Source organism: Macrobrachium rosenbergii, chromosome 20 (assembly GCF_040412425.1).
Source record: "Macrobrachium rosenbergii isolate ZJJX-2024 chromosome 20, ASM4041242v1, whole genome shotgun sequence".
NCBI classification, from domain to species: Eukaryota; Metazoa; Arthropoda; class Malacostraca; order Decapoda; family Palaemonidae; genus Macrobrachium; species Macrobrachium rosenbergii.
This window is the reverse complement of record NC_089760.1, coordinates 48,110,486-48,135,162: the sequence shown is the minus strand read 5'-3', so window position 1 is coordinate 48,135,162 and position 24,677 is coordinate 48,110,486. Positions and strand designations below refer to the sequence as shown.

Genomic DNA, 24,677 nt, shown 5'->3' with positions numbered 1-24,677 from the left:
GTTGTTCTGTTTTTTTTGTGTGTTTGTTTTGTGCTTTTCCTACGGCTGCGTGTGTTGCCTATCTGTTGTGAATGTGGGATGGCCAACCACCTAATTGCCCTTGAGAATAACACTTCTCCCATAAGTCAGTAAAACTAGCGCCCTCGCTGATCAGACGTCGTCTGTGTGGAAATTCCCGGGCGCCCATATATTCTATTCTTGTCCCCAATAAATCCGTGTCGTCGGTCCGTTGGTGAGACCAATTCATTTTCCATTCAGTCCCCAAGTGAGCCCGCTTCGTCGGTAAATCGGGAGACCAATCATTGCTAATTCATCGTCCCCAATCAGCCCGCTTCGTCGATAAATAGGGAGACCAATCATTGCTAATTCATCGTCCCCAATCAGCCCGCTTCGTCGGTAAATCGGGAGACTAATCATCGCTAATTCATCGTCCCCAATCAGCCCGCTTCGTCGGTAAATCGGGAGACCAATCATTGCTAAATTCATCGTCCCCAATCAGCCCGCTTCGTCGGTAAATAGGGAGACCAATCATTGCTAATTCATCGTCCCCAATCAGCCCGCTTCGTCGGTAAATCGGGAGACCAATCATCGCTAATTCATCGTCCCCAATCAGCCCGCTTCGTCGGTAAATCGGGAGACCAATCATCGCTAATTCATCGTCCCCAATCAGCCCGTTTCGTCGGTAAATAGGGAGACCAATCATCGCTAATTCATCGTCCCCAATCAGCCCGCTTCGTCGGTAAATAGGGAGACCAATCATTGCTAATTCATCGTCCCCAATCAGCCCGCTTCGTCGGTAAATCGGGAGACCAATCATCGCTAATTCATCGTCCCCAATCAGCCCGCTTCGTCGGTAAATAGGGAGACCAATCATTGCTAATTCATCGTCCCTAATCAGCCCGCTTTGTCGGTAAATCGGGAGACCAATCATCGCTAACTCATCGTCCCCAATCAGCCCGCTTCGTCGGTAAATCGGGAGACCAATCATTGCTAATTCATCGTCCCCAATCAGCCCGCTCCGTCGGTAAATCGGGAGACCAGTCCTACGTCCTTTGAAAAGTGTCCAAGATTCCCACAGCTCTGGGAAATTAATTCTGTGTGTTACTAGCGTCCTCTCCCGCCTGCAAAATGTCGACACGGTCTCAGTAGAGCGAGGATTTCAAGTTCTTCATGTCCTCAGGGAAGGAACTCGGCCTTTCCAGGAGAGAACTAAGAGACTGGGTACAGGAGAGGATGGACGCCATACAGGCAGAACGACAGGCTCAGGAGAGACGAGAAGAAGCCGCAAGGCAGGCTCAGGAGAGACGAGAAGAAGCCGCACGGCAGGAACGAGAAGCAGAGAGGCTGGCTCAGGAGAGACGGGAAGACGCAGAGAGACAGGAACGTGAGGCAGAAAGACTAGCCCAGGAGAAACGAGACGCAGCAGAAAGACTAGCCCAGGAGAAACGAGAAGAAGCCGAGAGGGAAGAAAGGGACAAGCAGCGTGCCCATGAACTCGCAATGCTGCAACAGAGTGGCCCTTCGCCTCCACCTGCCCCCCAGGGAATGAGTGCCTTCAGCCAGGCTATCGCCTGCATGCCAAAGTGGACGGAGGCCGAGCCCGAGGTGTGGCTCGACAGCGCCGAGACAGTGCTAAAGGCCTGCCCCCTGAGTGCCGCCGAACTCTCCCTGGTGTTGGGCAAGTTCCTTGGAGGGAAGGCCCTGATTGCCTACAGGGCCCTCCTGCCGGAGGAGCAGGAAAATTGGGAGGTCGTGACGCCAGACTATTGCCAAGGCGTGCGAGATAACCCCTGAACGCTGGAGGAGGAGCTGGCGCGGGCTAGTGAAGGAGGCCAATCAAACCTGGGCAGACTGGGCCTACAAGTCCGAGCGTGCCCGTGCCAAATGGTTCGAGGCCGTGGGGTTACGACCCTCAACGATGCCATCGAACAAATACAAATAGAGAACTTCCTACTCTACACCCCGCCGGCCCTCGCCACGCACATCGCCGAGAAGGAGCCCCCACCTTAGCTGATTGCTGCCGAATAGCGGATCTATGGGACACCCATCACCCCCAGGAGAGCTCGCTGCAGCGCAAAAATTACGCCACCCGCCTACCTATCGGGTGCCCTCCGCCGAAGAATGGGCAATCACAGAAGCCCGTCGTGTGCGGGTTCTGTAAAAAGATCGGGCATGCCAAGGAGCAATGCCGCAGTAAACCACCCGCGTCTCTCTCTCCGGACAGCCCCTAATAAGTCACCTGCGCCTCTGCCGGGCAGTGCGAAGAGATTTCAGCCAAACCTTTTGCACGGCGTGCAAGGTTTATGGCCACTCTTCCTCATGGGCAAAATGCCCTAGAAATAATAAGGCAGGAACTCCCGCCGTCGCCCTGGCAGTAACGAATCCCGAGTCCTTAGGCCCTCCTGCCGAGGGTCCCATCTATGTGGCACCTCCTCGAGGTAAATACTCAACACGCCAGGTCAAGGCATTTGACGACTCTGGCGCGCAAATTTCCCTCATAAGGAGGGACAAAGTTCCCTATGGAGCTATAATAGACCGACGCAAGCTCGTCACCATTGAGGGCATTAACAATTTTAAAATGATCCTCCCTACGGTCCAACTGAGGGTCACCCGACCCCACAGAGCCAGGACCCTTCGTCTCGCCAGAGCGAAACACATTCCAGGAGACTATGACGTCCTCCTGGGCCAAGACTTTACGTCCCATTTCAAGCCACCACCATTCCGGGGTCCCCATTCCCCAATAAATCATCCAAATCCGAGTCCAGTGCCCGCACGGCATCCGTGCCAGTGCCGAGGCCTCAGCCAGATCTCCCTTCAGGAGAATCTCGGCCTTCAGCTCCTCTGCCAGTGCCCCTTCGGCGCACTGAGCAGTGCCAGTCTCCGTCCGTCCAGACAGACGAGACCACCACCACATCGCCACCAGCGCCAGTGCCCATGTCAGTGCCTGAGCTGGTCACCCCTGCAAGCAAGTCGACCCCGCCCCCTCCGGCCGTCCCCTCTCTCTCGCCGCCCGCCGCAGATTCTTCCGCGAGTCATGATTCTGCCCCGCCTTCCTGGGCCGATGAACTCTGCGATCTGCGCCGGTTAATGTCCGAGATGGCGAACAAGATTCCTGGGTCAGTTGTCGCAGCAGCTGACCCAGATGGCACCCCTTGCCGCCCTTTGGCCTCGGGCCCTCCGATTCCCGGCCAAGGACAACTGTCCAAGGAGGAGAGGTTCGCGGCGGAGTTACCACGGGTGTGGGCGATCGCAGGTAGTCCACAAGGAGCCCCGAGCTCTTCTGGCCCCTGTGCAAACCTGGCATAGGGCCCCCTTCTTCATCTTTGAACGTCTTGGCACCTTTCATCCAGGAGAGGATGTCAAGGCCTTCCGCTATCTTCTTCCTTTCCTTTGGAATTTCTATCCCTCATCCTTCTCTATCGATCTTTCCTTCACACTTTCCCTTACTTACCACTGCAAGCGGCAGTTAATATATGGGATATCATCCCCTTTTGAAATGTATAAATAATTTTATTTTGAAGCAGTAAGAGAGACAGAGTGGGAAGTGGCACGCCCTTACGCCCGTCCTTTGGCACAAGGCAGGCGTGTCAACTCTTCCTGAAGGGGTCGCGCCCTTTGGGTTTCTTTTCCCCGCCCTTGGGCTGAGAGTTAGCTCTGACCGTCGTCTGTTGGCGACGGAAGTTAGATAAAGAAGTAAATCATAAATACCTCACTCTGTTATCCTTTATTTTCTACGTATATTATTTACTTTTGCATTTAATCTTTTCTTTTTTTTTAACGAATCTTGAGTCACAAGACTCCTGCCCTTACGAATTTTAACGTTGCCCTTTTTAATCACCGCGGTGCGGCCCGCCCTTTAGTAGGAAGTAATATCCTTCGTTGTTGTTCTGTGTAGTTTCCTTTATTTTTTATTTACATTTTTTTTTTTTTAATTATCCCTGTGGAGAATGTTATCCTTGTCCATTTTCCCCTTCATTTGTTTATCCTCCCATTCATAAGTCGAGTAGTCTATTTATAGCTTACACCCGAGTTGTAAGCTGCAGACGTAAAAATTTAGCGTCATTTAAGTTGGCGAATTAAAACCCGAGAATAATCTCTCTGCCTCACAGCTGTCAAGTTCTTGTCCCTTCAGATTAGCGTTCGTGGAAATATTAGTTATGCTCGTCGAGCTTGTGAACAATTGGAGGTCGATTGAAAAGAAGAATTGAATTCTATTATTACAATTTTGGTAAAGGGGATATTATTTAATACCTACAGTGTATTGTCACGAATGCCGCCTCTTCAAGGCACAACTAATAGCATGCCTGTAATTCCAGGATAGCATTAAGGAATCAGTGGGTTTACATTTGTTTCCTTTTAAATTCTGCCTTGTATGTTTTATTTTGTTGTTGTTATTTTGAAATTTTGAAGTGTTCTTTGTTTATTTTCTTTTGAGCGCCTTATTACCCCAGTAAAGTAAATCGAATAAAGAATGGGTAGAAACAGTACTTAGGAAGTATTTGAGCAATAATTAATTTGCAAACAAGTTTACCCTTTTATTGTATATCCTAAATTGCACTCTGCTCCTAAAGTAAACCTTCAGTTTGTTATTGATTAGTGTGGCATCAGAGTTTTACAAATAAAGTAAAGTAAAGGTTGTAGCAAAGTAAAAGATAGAATAAAGTCGAACGTTTTCTTCGCTCATTTTTGCTTTTGTCAATATTCGCACCCGTTTATAGGTGTGAATATTATCTTGCCAGGGGAGCTGTAAAGAGTAGCGCCAAAATCCGCTAGGAAACTCTTCTCCTTCCCTGCTTTGGGTTGGTTTGAACCTTTGAAGGTCGGGGTATAGGGGCTCAGAGAGAATATAATAGTTTGGGGACAGTAAACTGGCTTTGCACTGTTTTCTTTGGTACAGGGAAAGAAAATCGTTTTCTATGATATCCGGGTCGGCGACCTGGGTCAGGACATCGCCCCCCCCTACCCCTGTCCAGAAGCAATAAAAGGTCAGGGCCAGGACAGCTCTCCCTCACACGCGGTTGCTAGTTTAAGCCGAGAACAAGTCAAGTCTCGGGCCGTTGCCCCTGCCCTCCTCTTCCGCTCGCCGCCACGTGGATCCCATCGCCGCCCTGTGTGCCCCGTGTTCCATTCCACGTGGCCTTAGAAGACTGCAAGGGGGATTGCAAGTCTTCCAAACGCGAGCTGACATTAAACGGCGGCCTTTTCATCATCCCAAGGGCGCCCTTTTCCGCCCCAATCTACGACTTGAAGAAATACCTTGGAGAGGGAGGCTACCATTTGTCCACGCTCCCACACGTGTTTCTCGGCAGAAGACGTCGTCATCCCTGCGCCCCTACAAATGTGGTAATGTACCCAAAACGAGTTGCTAGTCACGATTACTTAGCCCTTTTGCATTTATTAATCTCTGGGCCTATAACTTTGTGTTCCCTGATATTCCTTGGTTCAAGCCAGGCCCACGTGTTCACAGCTTCTTTCCTCTGAGTCACAAGTAACGCCTCGGGAGTCCTTGGCGCCTTCAGTGCACCCCGAGTAATTCAATCCCCAAATTCCAGCATTAGATGTGTAACGTGGGTCCAAATATCGTTTCAGAAAGACGCCTGTAGCAGAATTATCCTTGGTCCGTGTTCCTGGCATTCCTAAGCTCCCCCCTTCGGGAGGACTTCTACGGCAGTAATTTACCGTATTTTCAGTTAATTTTCCTTTTGACCTTGTGTGCTATCAAATATAACTATTTTTATATCCACGTGTTTCACGCACTTCCCTAGTGAAGAGCCCTCCGCTCCGTGTACTTTTTTTTTTGTGTTTTATATATGTCCTGGGTATCTTACAAGGCCATTTTCGAGTAAAGTAATAATTGTGGAGTCATAAGATCCACCTGCACCAGGAAACATATAAATATATATATATATATATATATATATATATATATATATATATATATATATATATATATATATATATATATATATATATATATATATATATATATATATATATATATATATATATATATATATATATATATATATATATATATATATATATATATATATATATATATATATATATATATATATATATATATACATATATATACGTGTATATATATACATTTAATTCTTCAATTATTTGAATCACCATTATCCAACACACCCAGACCAAGGACCACGGCCCAAACAATATATGATATATATAATTTAAAAACACTGCTTATACTCATATCCAGACTGAGAAAGGCATGAAGAAGTATCCAACATAGGGGGTTGGGTTGGATGGCTGGGCGCCATGGGAGAGGAGGGGCAGTATGACTGTGTAACGGAATTCATTCAGAGAAGGGGTCATTTTGTAATGTGGGGGGAGCTAGGGAGCAGTTTCCCTAGCTGGGAGGGGGTGGATATGCATGTTGGATGGGTGAAGAGGGCTAGGTAGATTGTAAGAGGTGCAAAAGAAACGAGCAGGTAAAAGTTACTGCTGGTTTATTTCAGATTCAGGCAGTTTACATAGCGGCCGACTGGCGCCGAACCGCAGAAGACAATGAGATTGAGTGTGACCTGAGGTCAAAAACAATTAACAATAATGTACAGCGAACAAGTACAATTTACAATACAAAAACATACAGAATTCCAATATGGATATAATCTTCATGCCTGCGAATAAAGAAACACACGATACATAATTTATGACAGTTGAACAAATACGTGTAAAGTTTAAATGGTAGAAAAATGCGTGACCTGGCACGTTAGGCACAACGAATTGTGTGACGAAGAAAGTGGGAAGTCACCAAAGAAAACTTGCTCAGCGGAGACTTAATTAATGACGCATCCGAAGGAGACTCCGCTGACGGCGATGTGGTGACTTTACAAATACTCCCCCACCAAGACGTGGGACGCGTCTGACTAATCTGCGTATCTGCTGGGACGCTGAAGGGTGCCACAGCTTCTTGAGGACAACGGAGGGGCGCCCCGCGCGTGAAGCTGCTGGGCTGCTGGTGAAGGCGGCCCTTCCTGGGACAGCCGCGCGCCCGCCGTTTGTGGGGGCCTGGCTGTGGCGAAGAGTGGCTGGGTGGGGGTTGCCCTGCGGTGACGTCTGTGCTCTCCTCCAGGAAGGCGGGCTTTAACCGGTCTACTGAAATCCAATCGTTCCTCCCGGGGAGTGCCAGCAGGAACGCCTTGCTGTTCCGCTCCAGCACGCGGAAGGGGCCCCTGTAGGGCCTGGTCAGTGGCGGGCAGACGGCGTCGACCCTGACAAAGACGTGGGTGGCGGATGACAGTTCTGGCGGTGTGAAGGTGGCTGACCTGCCGTGTGTACGTGCGCTTGCAAGGGGCGAACTTGCCGACCACATCGCAGAGCCTCTGCAGTGATGGGATGTGGCGATCTTCTGTCACAAGTTCGCCTGGGACCACGAGGGACTCTCCGTAGGTTTTTTCGGCTGCGGACAGGGTGCCGTCGGCTCTGGGGGCGGTTCTCAAACCGAGAAGGACCCACGGCAGCTGATGTTTCCAGTCCTCGGTGGTGCAGCGGGCCATGAGGGACGCCTTCAGGGACCTGTAAAACCGCTCGACCAGGCCATTGGCCGCCGGGTTGTACGCCATGGTGGTGTGATGCGTGGTTCCCAGCAGCTGAGCAAGGACAGAACAATTCGGTTGTGATGTGGTCCGGGACGCCGAAGCGGCTGACCCAACTGGACAGCAGGGCCTCGGCGCACGCGCTGGCGGTGGCTTCTTGCATCGGTGTGGCTTGGGGCCACCTTGTTGAGCGGTCTACCACCGTCAGGAGGTATCTGGACCCGTCTGATGGGGGAAGTGGCCCGACGACATCGACATGAATGTGGCCGAAACAGCGCTCTGGCTGTGTGTGACGACCCACCTTGCTGGTTTGGCACTGCAGGCACGGCTTCACCCAGGACTTGGCGTCCTTCTGCACCCCGTGCCAGACGAACTTCTTTGACAGCAGCTTGGCCGTAGTTCTGCCAGAGGGATGTGAGAGGCTGTGAATTATGTCAAATACCTGGCAGCAGCGTGAGGCTGGAACCAAGGGGTGGGGCTGACCTGTACTGATGTCGCAGAGGAGACTTGGGCCCCCGGGGGCAAGGGTCACATCCCGCCACTTAAGGGACGTGATGGCGGTGCGGTAGGCTGGGGTTTCTGGGTCAGCGGCCTGTTCCCTGGCGAGGTCCTCGTAGCTTACCCTGAGCTGCACTGCGTTCAGCTCGACTCTGGAGAGGGGGTCTGCTACGGGATTTTTCTTGCCGGGGAGGTACCTGACGGAGCAGGTGAATTCGGCGATGGCTGAGAGGTGGCGCTGCTGCCTGGAAGACCATGCGTCCCCCTGCTTAGTGAAGGCGTGAACCAATGGCTGGTGGTCTGTGAAGATTGTGAAGGGCGTCCCCTCCAGGAGGAACTTGAAGTGCCGGACTGCGCGGTACATCGCGCAGAGTTCCCTGTCGAAGGTGCTGTAGCGGGTCTCTGCAGGGTTGAATTTCTTGCTGAAGAAGGCGATGGGCTGGGGGGCGCCGTTGATGATCTGCTCCAGGACAGCACCACAGGCGATGTTGCTGGCATCCGCTGTCAGCTGGAGGGGGGCCTTGGGATCCTGGTGTGCCAAGGCGGTTGCCTCGGCGAGGGCGGCCTTCGTCAGGGAGAAGGCCTTAACGGAGGTGGGGGTGGGGAACCTGGTGACGGCTGCTACTTTTGATGTGAGTGGGTGGACGCCTGCCGGGGATACCTCGTGGCCCAGGAAGTCGGCTTTCTGGATGCCGAAGGTGCATTTGTCAAAACGGACGACGAGGCCATTCTTTTGGAGGCACTGCAGGACTGCCCGGATGTGCTTTTGGTGTTCACTGTGAGACCTGGAAAATATGAGGATGTCATCAACATAGCAGACGCAGAATTTCAGGTCCTCGAGGATGCTGTCCATGAGCTGCTGGAAGGTCGCCCCGGCATTCCTCAATCCGAAGGTGGAGAAGGCAAACATGTAGGACCCGAACGGCATGATGATGGCGGTCTTTGGTATATCCTCTGGTGCGACAGGTACCTGAAAGTATGATTTAAGAAGGTCTAATTTAGTGAATACCTTGGCTCCGTGAAAGGAGGCCATGAGGTCTTGCATGTTGAGCAAGGGGTAGTGGTCGGGCTCCGTTGCAATGTTGAGACGTCTGTAGTCGCCGCAAGGTCTCCAGGAGCCATCTGGTTTCTGCACCATGTGGAGTGGGGAGACCCACAGACTGGAGGCCTTTTTGCAGATTCCCATCCGCTCCATCTCTGCGAATGCCTTCTTCGCCTCCTGAAGGCGCTGTGGGGAAGCCTCCGGAACTTCGCATGTGTAGGGGGCCTTTAGTTGTTATGTGATGGTATGTGCCATGTTTGGCTGGCGAAGTTCAGGCTTGAACACTTCGGGGAACTCCGTCAGCAGGTGTGCGTACTGGTGGGGGGCGACGGAGCTGATGGTGGGTGCCTTGGGTCCCGCTGTTAACGGGAGAGACCGGCAGGAGTCAGTGTCGAGGAGGCGCTTAAGCCCCACATCGACTAGCAGGCCGAAGTGCGCAAGGAAGTCAGCACCCAGGAGCGGGGTCCCTACGTCCACGACGATGAAGTCCCAGGAGTAATTCTGGCCCAGGATGGAGATCGACAGGGGCCTGGTGCCGGAGGAGAGGATGGGGGATCCGTTGGCGGCTGTCAGGAAGGTGGCCAGGTCTGGTTTCTGGTTGCGGTCCTCCCTGGATGCTGGGAAGATCGATCTAAAGGCCCCTGTGTCGACCAGCATCATCCTGCCGGAGACGGTGTCGCGGACGTAGAAGCCTACTGGTTCTGGGCCCCTGGGTTTTTCGGTTGCCATGGCGGTTTGTCCTGCTGGCCGCCGCCACCCCCGTTTTTTGAACGGGCGAACGAGCAGGGCGGCAGGCAGTTTCGGGCGTCTTTGCCGAACCATTTATGGTAGCGACACAGGCCCGGGAACTCCATCTGTTGTGGGGCGGTGGATGTTTCCTGGCAACGACGTTGACGCCCTGCTCCGTTTCTTCTTCCTGCTGGACGGAGCTGACTGAATGTGTGGGCGCTTTTAGCCATTGCGTGGCCTTCACGCAGTCCGTGAGGTGCTGCGCCGTTTGGATGAGGTCATTGAGAGGCATGGTGTAGGGGTGAGGAATCTGGGTGCAGACCTCTGGGAGGAGCTGGCGAAGGTAGATCTCCCGCGACAGGCTTATTTCCTGCCGTCGAAGTCTGGTAGTGAAAGGAGGTCCTCGACCATGCTCCATGCATCTACCTCGTTGAGGTCATGCCGTGGGTCGACGGCGAGGTCGATGGCATGGGCGGCCCGCTCGGCGATAGGTAGGGAGCACGTTTCGAGGAGGACCTTCTTCGCGACGTTGTATGCGAGGGGGTGTGTGCTGGGCACCCGCGAGACGAGTTTTCTATATACCTCCTCCGGGAGGGCGTTAAGGACCGTGTCGGCCTGCAGAATTTTGTCTGTCAGGTGCGCTACCCTGAAGTGGCTCTCAACCCTACGTAGCCACATCGTTGGGTTCCCCTGTATGAAAGGTGGCAACTTTATGGAGAGGGCGGCCCACTACTGTGTTGCCGGGCCATGGAGTGTTCGGGGAGCTGGCATGGGTGTGGAGGTGCGGGAGGACCTCAGTGCGGGGACGGGCGCGGGTGAAATGGGAGGAAGGTAGACCTCCGAGTACGCGAGGTCTGCGGTTAACTGCAGGAAGGAGGGGATGTCCGCGTCCATGCTCGCTCCTTTGCCCTCTTACTGGAGTCGGGTACTCGCGTCAGAACGCACTTCCGTGCGCCGTGTGAGTCCGTTAGTGACGCTGGTGATTTTGCCGACGAGAGTCAGCACGCTCAAACACTGGTTACAGCGCCATGTTTAGTCCGCTAAGAGTGTTGGAGAGTTCCTGGAGCCAAGACTGAGTCGCCGTGTCTGTCCGCTAATGGCTCTGGGATACTCCGGGAGGTCACCACTGTAAGAGGTGCAAAAGAAACGAGCAGGTAAAAGTTACTGCTGGTTTATTACAGATTCAGGCAGTTTATATAGCGGCCGACTGGCGCCGAACCGCGGAAGGCAACAAGACTGAGTGTGACCTGAGGTCAAAAACAATTAACAATAATATACAGCGAACAAGTACAATTTACGATACAAAAACATACAGAATTCCAATATGGATATAATCTTCATGCCTGCGAATAAAGAAACACACGATACATAATTTATGACAGTTGAACAAATACGTGTAAAGTTTAAATGGTAGAAAAATGTGTGACCTGGCACGTTAGGTGTAACGAATTGTGTGGCGAAGAAAGTGGGAAGTCACCAAAGAAAACTTGCTCAGCGGAGACTTAATTAATGACGCATCCGAAGGAGACTCCGCTGACGACGATATGGTGACTTTACAAGATGTCTGACTTGCTAGATCTTGTTTTGTCTTTTGTGCTGTTATGCTTGTGATTGTTTTTATTTATATTTTACGATATTCTCATTTATATTTTTACTGAATTTTCTCATTTTTGCTGTTACAACCCAAAAGATAAATACAATCGTGTGCGTAGGGTATTACGTATGTACACACTCATTTGATGGAATCAGTGAACATGCTGAAGCTTGTTTTGTTTCCTGTTGTTACACTTATGACTTTTTAACTTATATTTTATGCTATTCTCATTTACATAATTTTTACTGTATTTTCCAATTTTTTGTTGTTTCAAGCCAAAGGATAAACGTAATCGTGTGCATGAGGTACCTACATAACACAAACTCATTTGCTGATGTCTGTGAACTGGCTACAGATTGTTTTGTTTCGTGTTCTTATGCTTACGATTTCCCACAATATATTAAGGATAATACAATAAAGTACAGTACAGTACAGGACTGTACTATAACAAAGCAAAAGAGAGAGAGAGAGAGAGAGAGAGAGAGAGAGAGAGAGAGAGAGAGAGAGAGAGAGAGAGAGAGAGAGAGAGAGAGAGAGAGAACAACAACCGAGATGAAATATCAACAATAACAAAACAGTCTCTTGTGTACTGTTTTATATGTGTGATAATCATACTCAGAGGCACTAAACTTGTAATGAAATATTGTACAATAAATCAAACAAAGCAAAAAAAGAAAAATGGGAAACATGATACTGCACTAAGAAACACACACACACACACATTATGTAGAGACGGTAAAGTCAAGATTGATGAAACACATACACACATGCATACAAGTAAAGCTACAGTGATATTATGAGGTGAAATGAAAAATCAATCATTCCAATGAAACGGAAAATAATTGACTACTTTTTAGTATTGTTCTTAAAATTTATTTCCTTTGTTACTTTACCCCTGTAAACCCATTTTACATTTATGTGTAAAAACAAAAATGATAATTCCAGTAATATATGTTTATTTTAGCAACTAGAAAATTATTCCTATAATTCTTTTGCTAGTAGGCTCAATCAGCTGATTCTGAGAATGTAAACATTATGTCAATGCAAATGGCATAAGATAAATTTTTTATAACTATTATAATGATATAACATGATAATAATACATTATATTTTGATTCAGTATGTTAAATACCAGTTTCGTTACCATTACCTATATTTTAAATACTGCTGTAATAGCCTATTTGACTTATGCAAATGGATAATGTGTATAAATTCAATCTAGGTCAGTAATTCACACATAGACATCTCATGTATCGTAATACAATATGGTAACAACTGATAAAGGAGTTGCTGTCTAAAAATACAATGATGGTCATAAACCCATGGAAAGGTAAGGGTAAACACGGGTAAGCAACTACCTATGGAATTGCATCATTTATGAGAGAGGGAAAAAGAAGAATATTTTGTTAAAAATATGGGGAAAATGTAGATAATTGCCTTTTTCAGTTTAAAGTGTGATGGTGGTTTTTTTATAAGCATACAAAGTGTTTACAGTGTGTGGAGTTGACAAGGTTATGCTAGGATGGGTAGGGAGTTGCCCTTGCCCTTGAAAACCCCTAGGTTATTTTACTTTCCCATATCTGGATTTTGCTATTGTCTAGTGGGCCCTGGTTCTATTAACCCAAATAATTTAAGGAGTAATATATATATATATATATATATATATATATATATATATATATATATATATATATATATATATATATATATATATATATATATATATCCCCATATATATATATATATTCCGTATATATATACAGGCAGTCCCCAGTTTACCCGAAAAATCCGATAATCGTCGTAACCGGAAAATCGTTACGAAAATCTTCAAAAATATTCTAAGAAAACCTTACTTTTTTGGCTCTGGGTGCATTGAAAATGACGTAAACTGCATTATTATTGAGTTTTACATCAAAAAATATGGCCTTCAAATGGCAGAATTATTCTGCCGTTTTGAAGGTTTTTTCCGATGTAAAACTCAATAATAATGCAGTTTACATCGTTTTCATGCGTCCCAGAGCATTAAAATAATTTTCTGATGAATTTATTTTCGAAAATGTTCCGAACCTCGAACGTCGGTTACGACGCCGTCGTAAAACCGGGACTGCCTGTATATATATATATATATATATACAGATATATATATATACAGTAATACTTCAATCTTACACGATTCGAGTTGAGCGAATTCACACACACACACGAATTTTTCACTGGAACCTAACTAATGGGCATACGCGATTTTTTCACAGACACACGAAATTCTCGAGAAACCCTGCAGAAGTGGGCGTTTAATTTTTTAAGTAATTTACAAGTTGTCATGCTTTTATGTGTAAAATCTGTATGAAAAATGCATTTCATTCTTTTATGTGTAAAATCTGTATGAAAAATGCATTTCATTCTTTTATGTGTAAAATCTGTATGAAAAATGCATTTCATGCTTCTATGTGTAAAATCTGTATGAAAAATGCATTTGATGTTTTAATGTGCAAAATCTCTATGAAAAATGCATTTCATGCTTTCATGTGTAAAATCTCTATGAAAAATGCATTTCATGCTTTCATGTGTACAATCTGTATCGAAAATGTATTATTTTTATTTTTGTACATGCATAAATATGATGCAAAGGTAATTTAAGCACATTCACTTAGTGTACTTTTACAAGATGCGATACCCATTTGCAAAGTTACTGCACTTTTCAAAGATGATACCCCTGCAGAAAATGCTTGTTTAATGTTTGAAGTACATTTATAAGTTTTCATGCTTTTAACTGTAAAATCGATATGGAAAATTTATATTTATATTTCTGTACATAAATATCATACAAGTATTATGTCCATTTGCAAAGTCTTTGTCACAAGGACTTTACATGACCTAGAGATGAGGTTGTTCAATCGCGCTCATTTGATAAAATGAATTCTTTAATGTAATATCAGAGATGTAACTAAGAGTTGTATAAGTGTCATTCTTTGAAAATTACTCTGTTCACCTCGGAGAAAAGTGCTGGTGCAATCTGTATGTGCATGTAATTACAGCACGTTCAGTTGGTGTACCTTTACAAGATGTGATACCCTGCATTTTTCAAAGATGATACCCCTGTAGAAAGTGTGTACAGTATAATTTTTAAGTTTTCGTTATTTCAATTGTAAAATCAGAATGGAAAATTTGTATTTATATATTTGTGTATAAATATGATACAAAAGCAGTACAGTTACTTTATTACAGTATCTCTCTCTCTCTCTCTCTCTCTCTCTCTCTCTCTCTCTCTCTCTCTCTCTCTCTCTCTCTCTCTCATTCGTAGTTAGCGCTCAAACATATGTTTACAACTTATTATTCTCTGTACGTCATTACCTGTACAGTATATAATTTTAAATTGATTGAATTTTACCTGTACTGTACTACCTTCTACGAACATGATGTACATGATTTCAATGTTTTATGGAATTGTACTTTTGTTGACTGACGTTTTGCCTAGTGACGCAAAGAAAACGGCTTTTACTCCAAGTGACAAAGAAAACGGCATCCCATGAATTAGGGGTAACATTAGTATACGTACGCACCTACTGTAAATGCGCTATTATGAAACTGTGCAGTACTCAATTTTTATGTCAACCTTGTACTGTATTCCTTTTTTAAGGGTAATAAGCTAAATTTTAAATAAAATTACACTAACTTTAGTTCATTTAAAAGTTAGCTTTTAAATGAGCACGATTAAGGTCATATTTAGTGCTTAAACTCTGGAAATAAACATTTATTAGCATTTTTAAAGACCATGCCAAACTTACGCGAAAATTCACCTTGCACAAGGGGCTCCGGAACCTAACCTCGCGTAATTTCGAGTTATGACTGTATATATATATATATACATATATACATATACTGTAATATATATATATATATATATATATATATATATATATATATATATATATATATATATATATATATATATATATATATATATTTCTGAGTCCAGCCCCGTGTCAGCCGGTGAAATTCCATACTAACACGAATTTCTAGGTATAAAATGCTAGATATACCAGAGAAAAAAGAGCTTTCAGGAATGCTGGGGTTACTACCCCGAGATCGAGCGTCTTCCATAACGGAGACGTCGGTATAACCAAGGGTGAGTGAAAGGATCACAACCACAGAGCCACACTCGACAGACATCCCCATGTTAAAACCCCTCGGAAAGAGCGGTGAGCCGTTCCAGCCCCCATGCTCATCCGCCCGCCAGGCCGACGACTCCAGCGCCATCCACACTCATTCCATTTTCTAGAATTTTGTGCTTTTGGTTTTTGAGTGTTTTCTGCCGTTCTCAGCATGTCTTCAAGCAGCTTTAACATCTCTAAGTTAAGTACCATCTTATTGTGGGATTTTTATGATAAGTGTGGCTAAATCAGTCCGTATTTTCATATTATATGGGATTGTTGTTAAGACGCCACGGCGTCCCCCAGCCAGCCATGTCGACCGTGAGATTTACCCTTCCAGCTTATTCTGTTTGGGCTGTCTCCTTGTCATTATATTACTTATCATTTTTCACCCTGGATCTCATCCTGGCGGTGTTTCCTGGGCGGGTGTTTTATCGGTGTTTCGTTTTTGTATTACTGATCCTCATGTTGGGTTCCCTCTATAGGGTTCCCGTCATTTCCCGCTTAGGATTCTCCCTCCGGGATGGGTTCCCATGTTGGTCTTAACTTATTTACCATTATTATCATTTAGTTGTGCTGGTGCTATACGTATTTTGTTGCCTTGAATTCATACGGGGTAGCATCAGCTCGATTGTCTGGCCGCTCCTCGGAGCTAGGCTACGCACCTCGCACAAGCACATTATTCTTGGGTTATGTATTTTATGTATATTATGTATATTTGTGATGGTTATTTATTGGGTATTTGTTGTGTGGGTCTCTCCCCTTGCCTTTCATACTGATAGGCTCGTATTTGCTTCCTTGACCTCCTGCCCTCCTCGTAGGTTAGGCGTGGGGTGGACCCTCAGGTTGAGGGAGTTTTTGTTGCTGTTTCTCCCATGGGCCGTTATTTGGGTGGCAGACTGAGACCCCTTTGTCCTCCCCTTCTTTCGAAGGGGTAGAGTTCATTGGGTGTGTCTCCTCTAGGCTGTTATAGCCTTTTTCCCCCCTTTTTCGGCCCTGGTTGTACTTCTCGGCACAGAAATTTCTCCCCTGTTATTTCCTCCCCACCCTTCCCTTGTCCCTCCCGTTAGCCTAGGCTATGCCTAGGCACGGCGCGTTGACCTAGGCTATGACTAGGCAGGAGTCGGCGTGTTGAGGCCTTGGTCGCTATCCCTTTCTCCTCAGGGGGTAGGCTTGTCCTGCCATCGCTAGTATTATTTTACTTGGCGTGGCGCGTGTGCAGCAGTCGAGCGGGTGAAGCATTTTCCCTTGTCTCCTGTTTTCGCCTGACTTAGCCTACTCCTCATCCCTACCCCACCAACCCTCCCTCCCCCTCCCCATCTCAGGCCAGCTCTTGCCTATTCTCGTGCGGGTGACGCTAGATGGCGTTTTCTCCGAGTTGGGGGCTTTCCCTGGTGGAGAGATTCGTTCCCTCCCAGAGCAAGTCCCCGGTAGCGCTGAGCTTGTTTTGATGTTTCGTTTACCTACTCTCCTAGGATCGAGCGGGTTTCGAACATTCTTTCTTTTGTTCTCGACCTCTCTCCGTTTGATTTGCCTTAGTTGGGTTGATTGGCGCCTACTCCGGCTTTTATTATACTTGGCCTTGCGATGACGGTTGCCTCACCCACCTATAGTTTTTCTGGCGGGGAGGTTCGGGCTCCAGGGGGAGGGATGCCTCCGGTCTCCGGATAACGATTCTTTCCTCTACCCCGTTACCATCATTTGTATATATATATATATATTATATATATATATATTTATCCACTTTGGCCTTATGATGATATTATTGACCCACCTATAGTTTTTCTGGCGGGAGGTTCCTCCTCCGTCTCCGGATAACGATTCTTTCCTCTACCCTATACTTTTGTATTTCATATATATATATATACCATCACTTGTATATATATTATATATATTTATATATATATATATGGCGGAGTGAGCTTCTCACTCCGCCACTACACATATATTCATTATTATATGTTTTATTACCGAGTCGGTGTTCTGCCCTGGGGTTCCGCCGTCTTTATTGCTGGCAGCCCTTGTGGTAGGGCCCTGTTGACTCAGCTCTCCCGTTCCGCCGGAGTATTCCGGTGACCGGGAGGTAGCTTGCCTACCACTCTGTTTAATTTATGGCTTGGTGGCCCAGTCTCTGACGAGGGGTTTTTTCTCCCCGCCGGAGTCTTCCGGTAGTAGGTCGAAATACCCTGGCCTACCTGCTTTAGGTTGCTTAGAGTGGTAGGTTCATATACTTTTTTTTTATACTTACAGACTGTTCGTTGTGAGGAGCCGGGGTGCACCGCTTCCCTCCAGCAACCCTATGGGCACGTGGTGTGCCGGACCCACGCTGGCTGTGCGGTCCGGCTGGATGACCTTATTGTTTGGCACCCCGATGGCTGTGAGGTCTGCTTCGCTTTGTGCGGTAGCATCCAGGACGAGTCGGTAAGATATCGCTTCCCGTTCCTTATGTCTCTTCAGTCTACTTAGTGCTTATATTGTATTCGTGGTTTATATTTCAGTATCTTAGCCCTAATTGCCTGCTCTCTTCCAGGCGGACGAAGTCCTCTAAGAAGACTTCCCTTGAGTCTCTCCGCGCCTGGGTGGCTGGGTTCGGGAGGAATGTACCGTCGGGGAAGCCTTACGTCCTTGACGCTAAATTGCGTGACTTGCTCTACCCCGGCGCCTGGGTTGCTGCTGCTGTTCCTGAGGAGTTGGCCACCTCCATCATCCAGCAGATCCGGGACGCGACCCAGCCACCCGAAGAGGATATCCTTTACGCGGAGGTGTCGGAGGATGTCGCCGCCTTGGACTTGGACCTGGAACCTATGAACACGGAGCCGGACCAAGTGGTAGGTAGCGAGGTAAGTGAGGTTGCGGGGGCGGGCGCCCTATTTGATTCCCCATCATCCTCTGTATCTTCCTTTTCAGGGTTTGCCAAGTCTTCCATCTTGGGTGACAGGGCTCCATCAGCTGTCCCCAAGTTGAAGCTGAAGACTTCATGGAAGGCGAAGGGCTTCAAGTCCTCGTCTTCCAGGAAAGCATCCCCTTTCCCCCCGGTGAAGGCTAAGGTCTCCGTACCTGTAGCCTCCGGGAGCAAACCTGGTACCTCGGGCAAAGGCGCGAGTAAGAGGGCATCAAGACCAAGCCCTCCTCGCCAGCCTGCCTTTGACCCTGAGGCGTTTGCGAACTCTCTTCTGGAGAGGTTCTCGGCGGAGGTCGAGTCGAAGCTCTCCAAAATATCAGAGAAGCTTCACAGCCATGACAACATACTGGCGGGGATGGCTCGCTCCGGCGGAGCCAACCCACAGTATGAGATCCCGGACACGGCTGATCTCCCTCCCTTCGATGTCGGGAACCCTTGGCGTTTTGCTCTTCGTGCCATTTGGCACGAAGACACCTTGACGATTGAAGGTCTTGGCACAAGACGTTTGGAGGAGTTGGAGTTTTTCCCTCCCGATCTCCTGCCTCCTTACCCAGGCTTCATTAGGCTGACGGAGGAAGCCTGGGCACGGTCGGACAAGGTCCCTAGAGAGTGATCTTTAATAGGGACCAAGCTCAGTCTACTCTCCTGCGCACTCTTACGGAGTGGCAGACAGAGAATACCAAGCTTACACCTTTCAAGGGCAACTACACCATGTTTGCCCTAGGTGATAAGTTGCCTACTCCCTGCATCAACAAAGTGGCTCTGGCTACGGCTCGAGCTTGCTTTGAAGGCAACCCTTTGCCTCAATTAAGGGAGACAGACTCCACATCCCTGGTATTCCCAGGAGGTGAGGAGTTTTGGAAAGACGCCCCGTCCACCTTTACTGTCGGAAAGCTGGACGCTCACTGCGCGTCTACACAATTTAGCGAGCAGCTTCCTAAGCTCCCGGAAGCCTTGCTAAAGGCAGAATTTGAGGCCCGGACTAGATTAGGCCAGTCCTTGAACTCCGTCTGCCTCACAGAAGCAACTGCCGTCTCCTGTGCAGAAGAGCCCTTCTTTCAGGTTCTGGCTAAATCCCTGTTAGCAGGGTTTCAGTCAGACCTGTATGACTTTATGGTGGCTAAATTGGAGTGTAGGAAATTCATCTTTGCTGAGGCCACCATACGTCATGAGCCTAACAAGCTCATGAAGAGCTCTATCTGGGGCGCCAACCTTTTCCCAGATGAAGACGTAACCAGTGTGCTGAATGAGGCTACTAGAGCCAACCAAAGTCTTCGCTCTCGTTGGGGTATCTCCGCTTACAAGCGGAAGACCCCAGAATCTGGCGGCTCCCAGACCAAGTCTGGTAAACGTTTCAGGCGACATAAGAGACCTCATCACCAGACGGTTGTCCAAGCTGTCCCGGTCTCGGCAGTGGCCCAGCCCTCCACCTCTAAGGCTCATCCCCAACAGTACGTGCTGGTCCAACCAGCCCAATCCCTTGCTGCACCCTCGTACGTCTCCTCACTGGCGTACAATCCTACCTATGAGGGCCGTGGGTTCTTTCACGGCCTTACTAGGAGTGCAAGGGGGGGAAGAGGTCGGGACCCTTACAGAGGCAAATCTAACACCGCCCCAAGAGGAAAACCTGGACGTGGTAGAGGAAACAAACCCGCTTCCTCCCACTGAGAACAGTCAGGTAGGTGGTCGTCTTTACTGGTTCAGAGACCAGTGGTCCTTCAGTTCTTGGGCACACAGCATTGTGTCCAAAGGTCTGGGTTGGAGCTGGACCAAGGACCCCCCTCCGCTGATCAGGTTTTACCAGCCACCCTCAAGAGTCCTACAGGACTATGTGGTGGAACTGCTCAACAAGCGAGCAATAAAGAAAGTAAGGCACCTCAAATTTCAAGGCAGGTTGTTCACTGTCCCAAAGAAAGACTCCGGTCAGCAAAGAGTGATTCTGGATCTGTCGCGTCTAAATCTTTATATAAAATGCGACAAATTTCGCATGCTTACGGTAGCGCAGGTACGGACTCTACTTCCGCGTGGAGCCGTCACCACCTCTATCGATCTTTCAGACGCTTACTATCACGTCCCGGTTGCGCAGAACTTCTCTCTGTTCCTGGGTTTCAGACTCGGGAAACAAGCCTACTCCTTCAGGGTCATGCCTTTCGGTCTCAATATAGCCCCCAGGATATTTACAAAGCTGGCGGAAACGGTAGTGCAGCAGCTCCGGTCCCGAGGGATCTCCCTAGCAGCATACCTGGACGATTGGATAATTTGGGCCCCAACAGTCCTAGAGTGCCGGAAGGCTACGGCCATGGTCATCGAATTCCTGGAGTCGTTAGGCTTTCAGCTGAACAGAGAGAAGTCCCGCCTGACTCCGGAGTCCCGGTTCCAGTGGCTGGGCCTCCAGTGGGATCTGTCCTCTCGTACGTTATCCCTTCCGCCGTCCCAAGCTGAAGGAGATAGCTTCCCTTACCAGGAAATTTCTGAGAGACAAAGCAGCATCCCGCCGGTCCCAAGAGAGAATCCTCGGCTCCTTTCAATTTGCCTCAGTGACGGACCTGCTCTTAAAAGCAAAATTAAAGGACATAAACAGAGTGTGGCGGAGTCGAGCCAATGTCAGGCTCAGAGACAAGGTCTCCTCCATCCCACGAATTTTAAAGGCAAGACTGCGGCCTTGGTCCACAGTCAGCAGCCTGTCCAAGACAGTCCCGCTTCAGTTCCCTCCTCCGGCACTGGTGGTTTACACAGACGCCTCATTAAGTGGCTGGGGAGGGTATTCGCCAAAACAAAAAGTACAAGGAACATGGTCTACAATGTTTCAACAGTTCCATATAAACACCTTGGAAGCTATGGCGGTATTTCTAACCTTAAAGAAAATCCGCCCCAGCCGGATTCACATCAGGCTGGTGTTGGACAGCGCCGTGGTAGTTCATTGCATCAACAGGGCGGCTCCAAATCAGGTCGCGTAAACCAGGTGATGGTAGCTATTTTCTCCCTGGCGAACAAGCACAGCTGGCATCTGTCAGCCACCCACCTAGCGGGAGTGCGGAACGTGGTGGCGGATTCCCTGTCCAGAACCACTCCGTTGGAGACGGAGTGGTCTCTGGACGGAGAGTCTTTCAATTGGATTTGCCGCCGGGTTCCGGGACTCCAAGTGGATCTGTTCGCGACGGAGAGCAACTACAAGCTTCCCTGTTATGTGGCCCCGAACCTGGACCCTCAGGCTTATGCCACGGACGCAATGACCATAGACTGGAACAATTGGGAGAAGATATACTTGTTTCCCCCAATAAACATGTTGTTGAAAGTACTGCACAAACTCAGGTCATTCAAAGGTCAACTGGCCCTGATAGCCCCTTATTGGCCGAAGAGCAACTGGTTCCCTCTGCTTCAGGAACTCAAGTTGCAAAGTCATCGGATTCCCAATCCCAGATTGACCCAAGTAGTACAAACCAAGACTGTGTCAGCTTCCTTAAAAATTCAGAATGCCCTAGTTTTATGGACTTTGTAAAGTTCGCTGCTCAAAAGGGAGCAAACATTGACCCCGTTAACACTCTGTTTTTAGAATCAGATAAGAGAGATTCTACTCTCAGACAATATGACTCAGCAGTCAAGAAATTAGCTTCCTTTTTGAAGGCATCTGAAGCTCAAACTATGACTACTAACCTAGCGGTTACCTTCTTTAGATCATTGTTTGAAAAGGGCCTTGCCCCGGCCACTATTACCACAGCTAAGTCAGCCTTAAAGAAGGTATTTTTATATGGTTTTAAAATTGACCTTACAGATTCTTACTTTTCATCTATCCCTAGAGCATGTGCTCATCTGAGACCCGTATCACGCCCACATTCTGTTACGTGGTTCCTCAATGATGTTCTTAAGTTAGCATCTGAGATTGACAACTCACAATGCTCTTATTTGGATCTGTTAAGGAAAACCTTATTTCTGATTAGCTTGGCTTCAGGTGCCAGAATTTCAGAGCTGTCGGCTCTCTCTAGAGGTGATGATTTTGTTAGTTTCCTCCCGTCCGGAGAAGTCCTCCTTTCCCCTGACCATAGATTTTTAGCTAAAAATGAAGACCCTCAAGACAGGTGGTCCCCTTGGAAGGTGGTGCCTCTTCCACAGGACCAGTCCTTATGCCCAGTCTATACCTTAAAGTCTTACCTTTTAAGAACTCCACAGTGTAAGTCGGGTCCTCTTTTTATCAGAGAGAAAGGTGGAACTCTTTCGTTGAATGCTATAAGACAGCAAATTCTGTATTTTATTAAACAAGCCAACCCAGATTCAGTCCCTAAGGTTCATGATATCCGTGCAGTAGCTACTTCCACTAATTATTTTCATAATATGGATTTTGCTGAACTTACCAAATATACGGGATGGAAATCACCTCTAGTGTTTAAACGCCATTATTTAAAATCACTCGAAGCCCTAAAATTTTCAGCAGTGGCTGTGGGGAGTGTCATTCCCCCACCTTAATTATCCTTTATCCTTCTCCCTTCCCCCGCCCGCCTGCCTCATTTACTTCTCTGCCTGCCCTTCTGGATCGTTCATGCCTCACTGCCTTGCTCCTCATAATTGATGTTATTATTGCCTTTAATATTATCTTTTTTGGTGATTGTATTTTGACATGCTGTGATTTTGGATTGTCTTAGGGGTACTGGGCTGTTTTTATTTTGCTCCATGTACCCCATAAATTTTCTCATGTTGTAAATGTCTCTCTTTGTTCTTAGATATAAGTTTATATTTACTCCTTGTAATTTTTGTATTATTGGATGTATTTTGCCTACTATATTTGCATTGTGTACCTATTTTTGTATTCTACTTTTAAGGTTGTATTAATGTACTTACCTGTTACTAATCATATTTTCATGTGGAGAGATATTCTAATTAAATCCTTTTTCATAGCCTGTGTTTTTTGTTCAGATCACCTTGTCTTTTTTTTCTGTAGTTTGCAGTCTTGGCATGATTCTCTATCACTATTTCACCGGCTGACACGGGGCTGGACTCAGAAAAGGGATTTTGACAAAATCTATTTCTGAGGAAGGCCCCGTGTCACCTGGTGACCCTCCCAGAAGTTGGTTTTGCGCCCCCCCCCCTTCTTGCAAATGCCAAGCCTGGGGGTGGTGCTAGTCTGGAATGAGTGTAGATGGCGCTGGAGTCGCCGGCCTGGCGGGCGGATGAGCATGGGGGCTGGAACGGCTCACCGCTCTTTCCGAGGGGTTTTGACATGGGGATGTCTGTCGAGTGTGGCTCTGTGGTTGTGATCCTTTCACTCACCCTTGGTTATACCGACGTCTCCATTGTGGAAGACGCTCGATCTGGGGGTAGTAACCCCAGCATTCCTGAAAGCTCTTTTTTCTTTGGTATATCTAGCATTTTATACCTAGAAATTCGTGTTAGTATGGAATTTCACCGGGTGACACGGGGCCTTCCTCAGAAATAGATTTTTCCTTTGTCAAAATCCCTTATATATGCATATATATGAATATGTATTATATATATATGTATTTATATATATATATATATATATATATATATATATATATATATATATATATAATATATGTATATATATATATATATATATATATATATATATATATATATATATATATATATATATATATATATATATATATATATATATATATTACAGAAATATATTTTATATTTATATATATATATATATATATATATATATATATATATATATATATATATATAATATATGTATATATATATATATAAATATATAAATATATAAATATATAAATATATAATATATATATATATATATATATATATATATATATATATATATATATATATATATATATATATATATATATATATATAATATTATATATACAATTGTTCTATATTATATAATATAAAATATTAATATATATATATATATAGTTTTTATTATATATATATTTTATATAAATATATATATTATCATATCAGTATATATATATATATAAATGGATACTCATAACGTGATTGTTTGTCCATTAGTAGGAATTTGAATAAAAACCCATTAGATACCATCCAGTTTGAATGAGGTCCTTTTAGCAATAATATATATATTTTTATTATATATATATATATATATATATTTCTTGGATATAAACAGTTATATATATTATATATATATATATGTATGTATTTATATATGTATATATGTTATATGTATATATATATTTTTAAC

General features: G+C 46.4%; 1 protein-coding gene across 2 annotated transcripts in view; it reads right to left on the bottom strand.

The window, feature by feature from the left end:
* LOC136849338 (ubiquitin-protein ligase E3B) overlaps window positions 1–24,677 on the bottom strand; it is a 961,194-nt gene that overhangs the window by 353,227 nt on the left and 583,290 nt on the right. The window lies entirely within an intron of this gene.